The sequence below is a fragment of the Equus przewalskii genome, chromosome 27 (genome assembly GCF_037783145.1).
Source record: "Equus przewalskii isolate Varuska chromosome 27, EquPr2, whole genome shotgun sequence".
NCBI classification, from domain to species: Eukaryota; Metazoa; Chordata; class Mammalia; order Perissodactyla; family Equidae; genus Equus; species Equus przewalskii.
The window spans coordinates 36,412,209-36,425,331 of record NC_091857.1 but is presented as its reverse complement, the minus strand read 5'-3'; the positions used below and the strand labels follow the sequence as shown (position 1 = coordinate 36,425,331).

At 43.3% G+C, this 13,123-nt stretch overlaps 1 protein-coding gene across 6 annotated transcripts in view; it reads left to right on the top strand.

The window, feature by feature from the left end:
- The window catches only part of DSCAM (DS cell adhesion molecule), a 695,956-nt gene that overhangs the window by 74,257 nt on the left and 608,576 nt on the right, over positions 1–13,123 (top strand). The window contains exon 1 of one of the 6 annotated variants that reach the window (XM_070598080.1): positions 12,370–12,481. The exons of the other annotated variants lie outside the window; for them this stretch is intronic. The gene's annotated coding sequence lies outside the window, so the exon portion shown is untranslated. Of the gene's footprint in view, positions 1–12,369; positions 12,482–13,123 lie in introns of those variants that run through there. 6 annotated transcript variants of the gene reach the window in all.

Below are 13,123 nucleotides of genomic sequence, written 5' to 3'. Positions count from 1 at the left end.
TTTGCAGATGCGATTAAATTAAGGATCTTGAGATGGGGAGATTATCTGAGCCAGCCCAGTGTAACCAGAAGGGTCCTTATAAGAGGAAAGCAGGAGGGAAGGTGGGAGGGTGAGAAAGGAAAAGAGAAGGAAGATAGGGGAAGGGGCTATCAGCCAAGGACTGCAGGCAGCCTCTAGGAGCCAGCAAAGACAAGGAAACAGATCTCCCCTACAGCCTTTGGAAGGAACACAGCCCCACCAACCCATCTGGTCTTCTGACCTCTACTACTGTAAGATAATAAATTTGTATTATTTTAAGTCACTAAGTTTGTGGTGATTTGTTACAACAGCAATAGGAAACTAATACTGGTGCCAAGCTAATGGGCTTGGAGCAGCCTGGAGCTGAATGTGGGTTTAGTAAAGCCACACAGAGTCAAGGATGATAAAGTTCACTACTTGGAAAGGGCGTGGATGAAGCCATGTTCACGGAGTCACTGCCCATAGGAACTGAAAGAAGTGTCAGACACCTGTACAGCCCCCTTGGATTTGCAGATGAAAATTTGAAGCACGGAGAGGTCAAGTGGCAAGTTCAAGGTCATAACGTTAGCAAGCTGCAGAACCGTGAACTGTGAACTGTGGCTAAGGGCCCGCTTTGCTCCAAGTGCAGTTCAGATTTTCGTTTGTCTCATGTCATTCTACAGAGCTGCATTTTTTCTCTTTTTACTTCTTGACTCTTCCAGTTGTCCTTTGTATGCATATTGGGTGTGTGTGTCCCGTTAGACTGATCTATAACATAATTTCTACAGTAGAAGAGGGAGTTAAATAGGACATTTAAGATGACTCTACTCATCTTAAGGTTATTTAAGAGCAATTTCTACCATTACTTGGAAGGGCTACTTCAGGCTACCCTGATACAAACGTGCACCTAACAATCCAATTAGTGTGTAAATGGATTAATCTATTTCTTGACCAATGCACTTGCTTTAAATTCAGTATAATACGGGTTTAAAATGTATCAGTTTTATGGGCTTACTCTTTGTATGAATGTGTGTTTCACCTTTAAGTAGAGGATTTACTCATCCCCTTGCCCCAGTGAATGTTCCTTCATTGATATTTTTGCTTCTTAAGGTACGATTCATATCTTTTTCAGTTCCATAATCATTATTAAATCATGTTAGCCCTCTCTGTAGTTTGAGGATTTCCAGCTGGCTTATCCTCAGCATCTATTGAGACACAATCCCAGGTGAAGGGGATATTGTTACATCAGATCACATGCGAGCTCAGCGCTGTCCAATGCAACTTTGTGTCGTGATGGAAATATTCTAGAACATTAAGGCATTTAGTGGCTGGTAGCCACTAGGCCGATGTGATTACTGACCACTGGAAATGTGATTAGAGTGACTGAGGAGTGGAATTTTTAATTTTATTTAGTTTTGATGAATTTGAATTTAATAGTCACATGTGGCTGATGGCTGCCATATTGGACAGCACGGTTCTGAGGATGAAGAACTGTCGCTGAGCCATGGAAGGTTTTGACCAATCTGAGCTCTTTGGAGCCCAGAGATACAGGTCTTGGTGTCACCACCTGAGATACACCAGGCACAACCAGACTTTCCATGGAGTGAGGTCGTTCTCTAGAATCTAACAGACCAAGGAAAACCTTGTGATACACTAAATTGGATAGAGTCTTAGAAATATTCTCCTGAAACATAGTAATTAAATAAAACAATTTGTTCATCAAGTACCTGCCATGTAGCAGGAGCATAGACAGGCTGTCTTCTAAATGAGAATAGGCCTGGCATTCAAGAGACAGAAGCAAAATGCATGTTTACCTGAGCTTTGCCACATAGTGGAGATGGGAGGGCTGATGGTGTAGATTCTGGTGTAGGATACCTGACAAGGGGTTAGAGATTTTGGACCATGTTTTCTCCTGTTGTTTCACATCCGTTACTTCGTTCATTCATTCAACATATATTTTTTGAGTGTCTATTGTGTAATCATTGTTGGGGCTATATTAGTGAACAAAACAGGCTCCCTCCCTTCCCTCCTTCCTCCCTTCCCCTCTTCCCTCCTCCATTTATCTATCTATCTATCTATCTATCCATCTATCCATCCATCCATCCATCCATCTATCTCCTTGAGCTTTATTCATAGGGCTTCATTTGAATGCCTGCATTATTATCCAGTGTTATAACAATATTTTAAAAATACTGGAATGTTTTCTCACATATTGCTTCAAATCTTCTTGGTCTTCATGCCAAATTGTGAGATGTCATTGGGGCCACAGGTAATTTTCCTAAGGAAGGACAGTTGATGAAGTCTTTGCCTTGTGATGCAATTTTCAGCTGCATGCACGTGTGAGGACCCACATGTGTGGGAGAGAGGCTCAGGGGCTCTCAGGCAGGAGGAAGAGCTGGGCTGGCTTTGGAGAAAGTGGGGATGTAGCAGAAAGGAAGCACCCACTCTCAACAAACTCTTGGGGAACCCATTCTCCTTTCGGGGTACAAACCCTCCTGCTAGTAAGTAAAACTCTGTGGTTTGTGTAATTAATTAGTAGATTTTTTTTCATCATTCCCATGTGCAAAGTGCTATCAGGTGAGACAAAAGAAGAGCTGACCTTCAAATTCTTTTTGCCTTGACTGTTCTTGGAGGTCAGTCTCTTGGGGTGAATTTTCCCTTCCAGTTGGGCTATGGAGCTAAGAATGAGTAGCCTGATTTTGCCACACAGTGAGTTTGTAATACAGCCAGGTAAACAGAACAAAGCCTCATTTCAGTGGTGGGGCCATTTATATTGTGAATATTGGATTCCAAAGGGGTGATGTGGTCTGACATGCTCTAAATGATGTTTCTTGTCTTTTCAAAATGCAGCTTAAAAACTCGTTACACTCACACAATGTAATCATGGATAGAACCCCACCTAAGTTAAGAAACAGAAGAGTGTCCTTGAAAAGTCCCCTGTGTGTCCCTCTCCAACCACAGCCCCTCCCACCAAGGGAACGCTAGTCCTGAATGCCATGTGGTTCATCCTTGTTCTTCTTTGTAGTTGTGCCACATATGTTTGTAGCCCTAAGTAATATCTTGCTAAGATGTGCATGCTCTTGGACTTTGTGTAATTAGAATCACAGAGGAGGTGTTCTTCTGGGACTGGCTTTGTTCTCAACATTATTGCTTTGAGATTTATCCATGATGATGTGTGTAGTTTGTTCATCCATTCAACAAATAATTTGGAGGGAAATTACCCTGTGGCACACGTTGATTCTAGGTGGTGGGGTATAGAGTGAATAAAACAGGCAAACCCCGTGTCCTAAGGTAGCTGTGTTCTAGTGGGTGAAGGGCAGGCAATAAACAAGATAAATAGAATATGTGGCTCATTAGATCGTAATTGGTGTATGGAGAAAACTGAAGCAGTGAAGAAAATTAATTTTAGGAGAAACTTGGAGTTTTAGATAGGGAGGCTAGGAAGGGGACGTTTGAGTGAAAACCTGGAGGAGGTGAGGGCGAGTCATGGAGGTGTCAGGGGAAGAGCTTCCCGGCAGAGCAAACGGCAAGCGCCAGAGGCCTGCAGCAGCATCCTGACTGGTGTGTTTCAAGTACTGTAAGGTGGCCAGTGTGACAAGAGCAGAGTTAGCAAGAGGAAGTAGAAGCAGATGAGAACAGAGAGGAAGTGGGAGACGGAAGCCACTGGAGGAGTTTGAGCAGGTGACATTATATGACTTATGTTTTAACAAGGGGACGGGGTGGGAAGGATGAAAGGGGTAAAGAGTCACCTATGTATGATGATGGATGGAAGCTAGACTTTTGGTGGTGAACACCATCTAGTCTACACAGAAGACAAAACATAATGATGTACACCTAAAATTTACACGATGTCATAAACCAACGTGACCGCAATAAAATAATTTTTTAAAAACAGATTTCTCTGGCTGCTGCCTTGAGAAGAGACCTAAAGGGGAAGGGGTATGGAGCCAGCGGACCGGGTAGGAGTCACCGCAGTGCTAGTGAGAGATGATACAGACACCATGGAAAGTGGTCACATTTCAGGTAGATATAAAGGTTGAGTGTCAGGATTTTCTGATGGGTCGGATTTGGGTTGGTAGAGAAAGTGACAATTGCTTTCTCATTCTAATTCTAATTGCTGTAGGCTGAGCAATTAGGATGGCAGAGGTGCTGCTTACGGAGATGGGGAAAATGAAGAGAGGAGAGGTTGGTCGGCAGGGAGGGAAAGACCAAGGTCTCTTGGTTAGGAGCATGTTCAGTTTGTGATGCAAATTTTAACATCCTGGTGGAGATGGGAGGAGGCAGCTGGGTATAGAAGTTTGGGGTTCAGATAAGAGGTTGAGGATAGAAATAGAAATTTAGGAGATGGCAGCCTAGAGATACTATTAAAATTCTTCAGAATGGGTGTGATCATCAAGGGAGTGCATATAAATATCAGAGAGAAAAGGTCCAAGGACTGAGTGCTGCGACACTTCAAAATTTAGAAATTGGGAAATGAGAGGGAGCCAGCAAGGAGGCTGGAAATGAGCAGCAAGAAGAGTCCTATCAGAGGGAAGCCAGGCATGATAAACTGTGTGGCATATCCGTGCTAGGGTGACATGCGAGTCACTGGTGACTTCTGTGAGAGCAATTTTGGTGGAAGGGTGGGGACAGAAACCTGCCTAGAATGTGAGAATAGGAGGCTGAAGGGGAAAGTGGGGCCAAGGAAGGATTGGAGGGGAGAAGGTAAGACAGGAGAAATAACAACATTTCATGTATTTATATGCTGTAAGGAATGATCTGGTAGAAAAGGGGAATTTGATGATTTAAAAGAGAAAAGGAAGAATTGCTCTATAATATCCCTGATCAGATAGCTGATAGATAAATGATAGAGAGAGAGAGAGAGATGAATAGGTAATTGGTAAAGAATGTATTCCATTGTTGATATGCTTTCGTGTGGTTTACAGGGTTTTTTTGTACAAACATTTACTAGCAACAGAAGCATATTTCCATTTCCATTACTCCATGTCCTGGCTAGCACTTGATATTGTCAAACTTCCTAATTTTTACCACTTTCATGTGTGAAATTTCCATCTCTCTTTCCATTTCGATCTCCATTTCCCTTTTGACTAATGACGCTGAGCATCTTTTCACATCGTGTATGGACTACTCATGTTTCCAACTCTGTGAAATGCCTGCTATCGCCTTTAGGCTATGTGTTGTTGTTATGGATTGTTCATCTTCTTCCTCTCTCTCTCTCTCTCTCTTCTGTAGAGTCCATTATATATTCTTTCTACTAATCCTTTAGTTATATGGTTGTAAGTGCTGTAAATATCTTCCATTTGTGGCTTATATTTCACCTTTTTGTTGTTTTTCTTCATGAATAGGTGATCTTAGATTAATTTTACAGTTTTTGATTTTTGTTTCGTGTCTAAAAAATGCTTTTCCTACTAAAAGTTTTCCTATTTCTTTTCTTCTAGAATATTTTGCATTACCTTTCGTTTCATTCAGTCCTTAATTCATCAGGAATTGATTTTTGTATGGTGAGAGAGAGGGATTAAATTTCACTTACCTCCCTATGGATAGGAAACAGTCCCCAAATCATTGATGGAGCATTTCCTTTTCCTTCCCATGGTGCCTCTCTCTCATACATGTCGGATTTCCACACATCGGCAGTTCTCCTCCGGCCTCTCTGGTTTGTTCCAGACATCACATCCACCGATCTATCCCTGCTCCAAGGACACACTGGCTCCATGACCATGGCTTTATCACTAGCCTTGTTTTCTGCTAGGGCAAGGCCTTGCTCTTCCTGGCTCTTTAGACTTTTGCGTAAATTTTGAAATAAGATATTTAAGCTCCTCTGAAAGTCCTTTTAGAATTTTGATAAGACATTAAAACGTTGTGCTTCAGAAGACAGACTCCGGAGCATAGAATTCTGTGTCCAGTTCTTATTAGCTTTGTGCCTCAGTTTCCTTATCTGCAAAACAAGGATGACAGAAGTGTTTCTTCATAGTGGGAATAGTAAAGAGTTACGAACTGTGTGGACCTCCATCATGGCCCGGTATATGGGGTCGCTATGTTAGTGTAAGGTGTCCGAATTATTGGTATTTTTTGTGGACTTTACTTTTAGTTGATTGATCACTTAAGGGAATTTTGATAACTTTATATCGCAAGGGCAAAGACAAATTTTGAGGGATGATAGAGAGAGTTCCTCAGATCAAGGACTTATGAGAAATACTGAGAACTATTGACCAGATAGAAACATCGTACCTGAGTAACATTCTGTGTCATGAAGAAATTTTATGTAGGAAATTATAAAATAAAATGTATTTTTTTAAAAAATAATTTTTCTTCATCTCAGATTTTACTTTTTTATATCAATTGAATTCTTTGCCTTCCAATATGAGCAAGTCCTCATTGCATCTTTTTGGGATGTGAAATTCAACCTCTCTAGTAGATTTACCTCTTGTGTTATGTCAGGGTGGAAAATAAGCACAGAAACAACAGCAAAGATGTGATAGTGTTGCTTTCTGGAGTTGATGCAGAGGCAATTGCTTTGGGGCAAGATGGTCTTGAACGAGGAGTTATTAAGGGCATCTTACCATGTTAATTTCTGTATGAACTGTGTCTGTGGGACCCAGACCTGCCGTGTTCATTTGTGGGATGGGCTGCTCTTTAAGGGTTGCTCTCAATCAAATCTGCTCCGTAGCTCTTCAAACCTGGTTGCTTCAGCCATTCTGCTTTCGGGCCATAAAGATCATTAACTGGTAACCTGCTGTGTTCCAATTAGAGGAGAATTTTAGAACTCAATGCAAAAGCTCTCTTCAGTGACATTAAGTGTTAATTTGTTTAGTGAAAAGTGCCTTTTGGAGATCGTACTTTGGAGTCAAGCTGACATGTGTTCAAACTCTGACTGCTACTGACCAGGTGGGTGATTTGGGGAACATTATTACCCTTTTTTCTAGTTTAGTTTCCTCATTTTAAAACTGAAATGATGATGAGGAGGAGGAGGAAAATGATATGATGATGGTGAAGATGGTGATGATGAAGATGGTGGTGGTGGTGATGAAGACGATGATGATATCACCTTTCTCACATGATTATTGATTATCCATGTAAAGTAACCAGCACAGAGCCCGGCCCACTAAATGGAGTTCTTAAATTTCAGCTGCCCTTAGCTTCTCTCCCAAACTTCCACTCTCTCCTTCTGTATTTTCTTTATTTGGGTATACATAAGTGTATCAGTTTTATATTACTGCTGTAGCAGCAAATAATTACAATCTTAGTGAATTAAAACAACATGCATTTATTCTCTTACAGTTCTTGAGGTCAGAGGTCCAAAATCAGTTTCGCTGGGCCAAAATCAATGTGTCAGGAGGACCATGTTCCCTCCAGAGGGATCATAGGGAATCATTCCCTTGTCTTTATCAGCTCTCACACTGCACTGCTTGGCTCCCAGCCCCTTCCTCCATCTTTGAAGCCGGCAGTGTACCATCTTCTTGCATTGGTCACATTGTTTTCTTCTTCCGTATCGAATTTCCCTCTGCCTCTCTCTTATGAGGATATTTGTGATTGCATCTATGGCCCACTCAGATAATCCAAGATCCTCTCCCCATCTCAAGCTCTTTAACTTGATCACATTTGCGAAGTCCTTGTTACGATGAAAGGAAATATTCACTGGTTCCAGGTGTTAAGGCCTGGATATCTTTGGGGGCCATGTTTCATCTACCACAAAAAGAATAAAGTAACATCAAAATGCAGGCACTTTGTATTGGTATCAGTTCATTACAAAAGAAAACCACCATGCTCAGCAAAGTCATATTCCATATAAGGTCCCTCATTAATTAATAAATGTAGTGCTTATACATAACAGAGTGACAAGAAATCAATTCACTGGCCTTGGTCCTGCTGGGACTTCCTGTGAAGGCTTGGACATGCCAACAGTAGAGGCTAAAGCTGCTTGGAAGTTACATGTTCTACATCTTTCAGTGCCAAGGTTACCTTGGGCTTCAAACTTAGATGTTGTGTGTGGCTTTACAGGTTGTATATGAAGATGTGAAAGGCACCCACTGGAGTTGTACCGTACACAACTTGTGTGGCTGTAAAAGGTGGACTTTCGGGGATGCCCACAGACTGTTAACTCCAGAAATGTGTGGTCCATGTCTGTCTTATGTCCCCATTACCTACTGCAGTTCTTGGGATAGACTAGGCATTTGTATTAAGGGAAGTAAAGAAATGAATTAGATGGATATTCAGTACGAGAACCACCAAGTAGCTCCTCATGTGTGGTACCCAGAACAGTGGTTTCTCAGCATTGGCTACACATTAGAATCACCTGGCAGAGATATTAAAAAAAGAAAGTTCTGGGCCTGGACCCTATTCACGGAGATTCTGATGTATTTGGTCTGAGTGGGGCTATGATATTACTGCTCTTTTTCAAAATATCCCAGGTGAATCTACTGTGCAGCCAGGTAGCTAACCAGTGGTCTACAATAGCGGTTCTCAAACTTCAGTGTACATTATAATCACCTTGAGGGCTCACTCAAACACAGATTTTCTGATTCCGTAGGTCTGGGATTGGGGGCTGAGATATGGATTTCTAACAAGCTCCCAGTTAAGGCTGATGCTGTTGATGTGGGCAACCACCCTTTGCGAACCACTATTCTGGAAGGTAATGGGTAAGATGAGTCCTTTTGCCATGCACAGAAGCCATGGAAGAGTGTGTGTTTGTGTGCATGTTTATGCAGATATAGAAGATATTAAGTGCCCGCTCTGTGCATTTTAAATATGTAATTTGTCTCCTCCCATCCAATAGCCTTTCCATGTAGGCATTTTCAATCTTCACATTTTTAGCTGACAAACTAGAAAACCAGGGAGGTGAATGATTTTGCTCAAGCCGTGCTTGATCCTTTCAGTATGTCACAAAGTCACACCCTCTAGGAGACTAGAGACCATTTCCACTATTTTGAGTTCATCTGCTTTCTCCATTTCTGATCACTGTCCCTGCTCTGACTTTAGGTGACTCTGCTGTGACAGAGTCCCGAAATAGGAGCTTATCCTATTTCCCTCACTAAATTCTGTGTAAGAGGAGCAGCCTTTGTCCTTGCTACATGACACACAGTGGCCACTTAGCTGAGACATCTCGAATTGACTTGAATAGAGAGACTGCACGCTGACTAACCTAGACTTGGTAAATGACACCAATTTGAGATTTACTGAGCTGAGCATCATTCTCAACTTCTGCTAGTTTGACCAGGATCTTGTAAATGACAGGAGACCTTTTAGGGTGATGCTGCTTATCTCAAAGCCTCCAGGTGAAATTTCAAGGGAGTCCCTTCTTGCTAGCTGTCCTCCTTGTCTTTCTGAGCCCTCCTCTCACCCCCAGTATTGCTACCACCCAGACTGTGGTCCCCAGGCTGCCTTGCTTAGGTCGAAGACCTTGACTCCAATCAGGTGGATCCAAGACTTCCCTTCCATCCACTTTATCCAAACTGAAATTGTCCATTCTTGAAACACACAGCAGCACTCGACTAATGCAAAAGATTCTAAGATTAAAGTAATTGGCACTCAGATGGAAATGAGACTTGATGCTCCATGGAAGTCTTGAATTTTTAAGAGGAGCTTGTAATGACACTCATGTATGGGAATATATGGGAAGAAGGACACCTATGGACAGCAAATGCTATAGACAATTTCCTGACCTCCTTCCTGGGCTGGCCTAGTTTGTCTGGTAGGGACTAAACACATGGCTTTAGGTTTCTGGCCAAAACCACCACCCCCTCCCCTCTCTTTAGCTTTGCAAGGAGGCTGCAGTCAAGCATGTCATAGCTGGGCTGGTGTGGCTCAATGCTAACCATGAATATTTGCAACCTCACATCTCAGATATGGAAGAAGGCCTCCTGTATTAGTTTTTCCCTCCTCACAAGAGCTTTAAGTTTCATTTATATCAAAATTTACAGAGCACTATTTTAGGTGCTTTTAGGCAGTCCCTTTAAAGGGTCGCCAGCTCCAGGGGTTTCCACTGCTCACATACGGGTATTGCCGCGTGTCCTCAGGTTAGAGACTGGGTAAGGTTTTCTGTGGCTCTTGGTTTAAATGTTGACAAGAGAAAGTCTCACTCACATTTCCCAGAGATGTTCTTCCCTGATGAATGTGTCCACCTGTGACAACGGGCTGGCTATTGAAATTCGTGTCTGAAAACTGTAGACTACAGTGAAGTCAGCCGCTGAGACGAAACTGCCTGCCCGATTTAGGAGGTTTTCTTTGCTGGAGAAACTGTAATCTGTGTCTTAAGTGACACAGTGACTTGAGAAATAAAAGCCACATTTTATCCTCAGCATTATGGGATGGATTGTGTCCCCACCCCCTTCAAATTCTTATATTGAAGCCTTGTATTAACCCCAGTGCCTCAGAATGTGACTGGATTTGCAGACAGGGTCTTTAAAGAAGTAATTAAATTAAGATGATGTCATTAGGCTGGGCCCTAATCCAATCTGACTGTTGTCCTTGTGAGAGGAGGAGATCTGGCCACAGACATGCACAGAGGGGAGACTATGTGAGGACACAAGGAGAAGACGCCGCCTATAAGCCAAGGAGAGAGGCCTCAGAAAAAAACCACCCTGCCCACACCTTGATTTCAGACTTTTAGATTCCAGAATTGTGAGAAAATAAATTTCTATTGTTTAAACCACTCAGTCTGTGGGATTTGTTATGACAGCCTGAGTCGACCAAGACATTCCCATTAAATTAATAAGAGTGGGAGAAGTTGTTATTGAAGACGCGCCTTTCCTACGCAAGCTGCCCTCAGTCCCTGCCCCGCCCCCAGGTAGGCGGAGTTTCTCTGTCAGGGTCACAGAGGCAGGACCTCCTCCCTTCCCTTCCTGGTGGTACTGCAGACCGCGCTCCTCCCTGTGTCCTGTTGTCACCTGTCTAGATTTGGTTGCATCCATTGCTTTACCTTTGTCTGTGGCTAAGATAGAGAAAGGTGAGGTGAGGAGGGAAGATGATCCTCTCCCCAGCCTAAGTGTGCAAAGCAAACAAAATTTACATACGATCTGGAGAAAGGGAACGTGAGCTTCCAGGAGGATTCATAACGGGCACAGCTGATTCTGTAAATAACTGGATGCTGGCAGAGATGGCTCGCTCCCCAGCAGGACTCCTGCCCCTTCTATTCCATAGGGTTCGTGCTAGGAAGCAGCTGCCCAGTCATAGACCACATTTCTCATCAGCTCACCCCTGGGAGGGGGGTCCCTGTGAGTGGCCCCTGCTGCTGGAGGGTGAATTGAAGTGGTGTCATTTCTGGGCCTTGATAGTTAAGCAGGAGGTGTGTTTCTCCCTGCTCTGTTGCTTCTCCGCTGGCTGGATTGAGGGCATTTGTTCTCAAAGTATGGTTCCCCTGACCAGCAGCATCAGCATCATTTGGGGGCTCAGTGACCACTCCTGACCTACTGAATCAGATACTCTGGAGTGGGGCTCAGCAATCTTTTTTACCAGAGATGATTCTGGTCATCTTCCAGTTTGAGAACCATGGGACTAGAGAATGAGGGACCATGAGAAGGCAGAGCCAAGGTTTCTGAATCCCTCTGTAGAAGAAGGGCAGCCACCAACCAAGGACACTACCACCATCCCCTTCATTTGACTCTTAAACAGCAAGACATAGACTTCTGTTAGCTTAACCCACTGAAATTTGGGGATTTATTTGTTACCACAGTTAGAATGCTATCTGGAGCCCTAAATGAAATGCAGAGGAAGTGAGTAAGCCCTCCCGCCTGGCAGAAGATAAGGTCACAGTGAAGAGGATGCAGAAGCAGCCCCAGGACTCCATTGCAGCTCTCCCCAACCTTCTGCTTTAGGACGAGGCAACGGGAGTCAGAACTAAGTGTGTTTGTATGGTCTACTAGCATTGTGCAGTTTAATTCAACTTAATTGCTTTGCAAATTTTTCAAAACCTTATCTAGAAATTTCTTGAAAGTATGAAACTAATCTACTCATTCTTTTGTCGTAAAATATCAATTAAAGAAGTATAATCCATCTTTGCTATTAGAGGGAGGAGAAAGGGATAGGGTATACATTGGAGACGATTCTTCTCTGTACTGTTACTGGATTGTGCAATGCTTGTGAAATAAGTGAAAGATATGCGCCCTGTTGGTGGGGGGCAGGGCTTCCCCTGAAGGCTCTCACCCCCCCCCCCCCCCCGCCCCCAGGAATGAAAGTTAACCTCTTAGACTAAAATGGAATGAGAGGGGGCCCTTGAGGAAGAGGATCTATGCACTTTTCCTTAGTGGAAAGTGGTTCCTGTGTGACAGGAGGTAAGATGGTGCCTCCATCTGGAGCAGGCCAGTGGCCAGGGAGTCCAGAACCCACTGACTCAACAAGAACCCCTTTATGAGGTTGGTCAGATGCTGGCACCAGGCTGGGCTCTGGGGAGCCAGCAGAGAATGAGACACTGTTGCTGCCTTCAAGGTGCTAATCCTTGAGGGACATGTTCTCCTGGGGCAGGGTGTGGAAGGGAGACCACCAGCCAGGAGTAAGTCTGCCAAGATCAGAGAAGAACCCATCTGCCCTTGATAAGTGAAGCTAGTCTTCGGCTTTATATTAGTCATGGTTATCTAGAGAAACAGAACCGACAGTGTGTGTGTGTGTAGAGAGAGAGAGAAAAAGAGATGATTAGGTAGGGATTTATTTTAAGGAATTGGTTCATGTGACTGTAGAAGCTTGGTAAATCCAACACATACGGGGTGGGCTGGCAGGCTGAGTTGCAGTTTGAGTCCAAGGCTATCTGCTGGCAGAATTTCTTTTTGCTTGGGGAGGGTCAGCCCTTTTTGTCTGTTAAGTCTTTGAACTGGTTGGACGAGGCCCACCCACATTATGGAGGGCAATCTACCTAACTCAAAGTCCACTGATTTAAATGTTAACCTCATCTAAAAATACCTTCGCAGATACATCCAGAAGATTGTTTAACGAAATCTCTAGGAACTGTGGCCCAGCCAAGTTGCCATATAACCATCACAGACTTCTTGTATTCTTTTTATTTTTGGTTCCTTTTTGTTGTCAAAATGATTAAGACAAACCTTTTTAATAGCTGTAGGCTGTTTCCCTGTTATAACATTCAGCATCTCAGTGAAGATAAGGACAGCATTGACTGACCGCATGCTGTATGCCCACACTG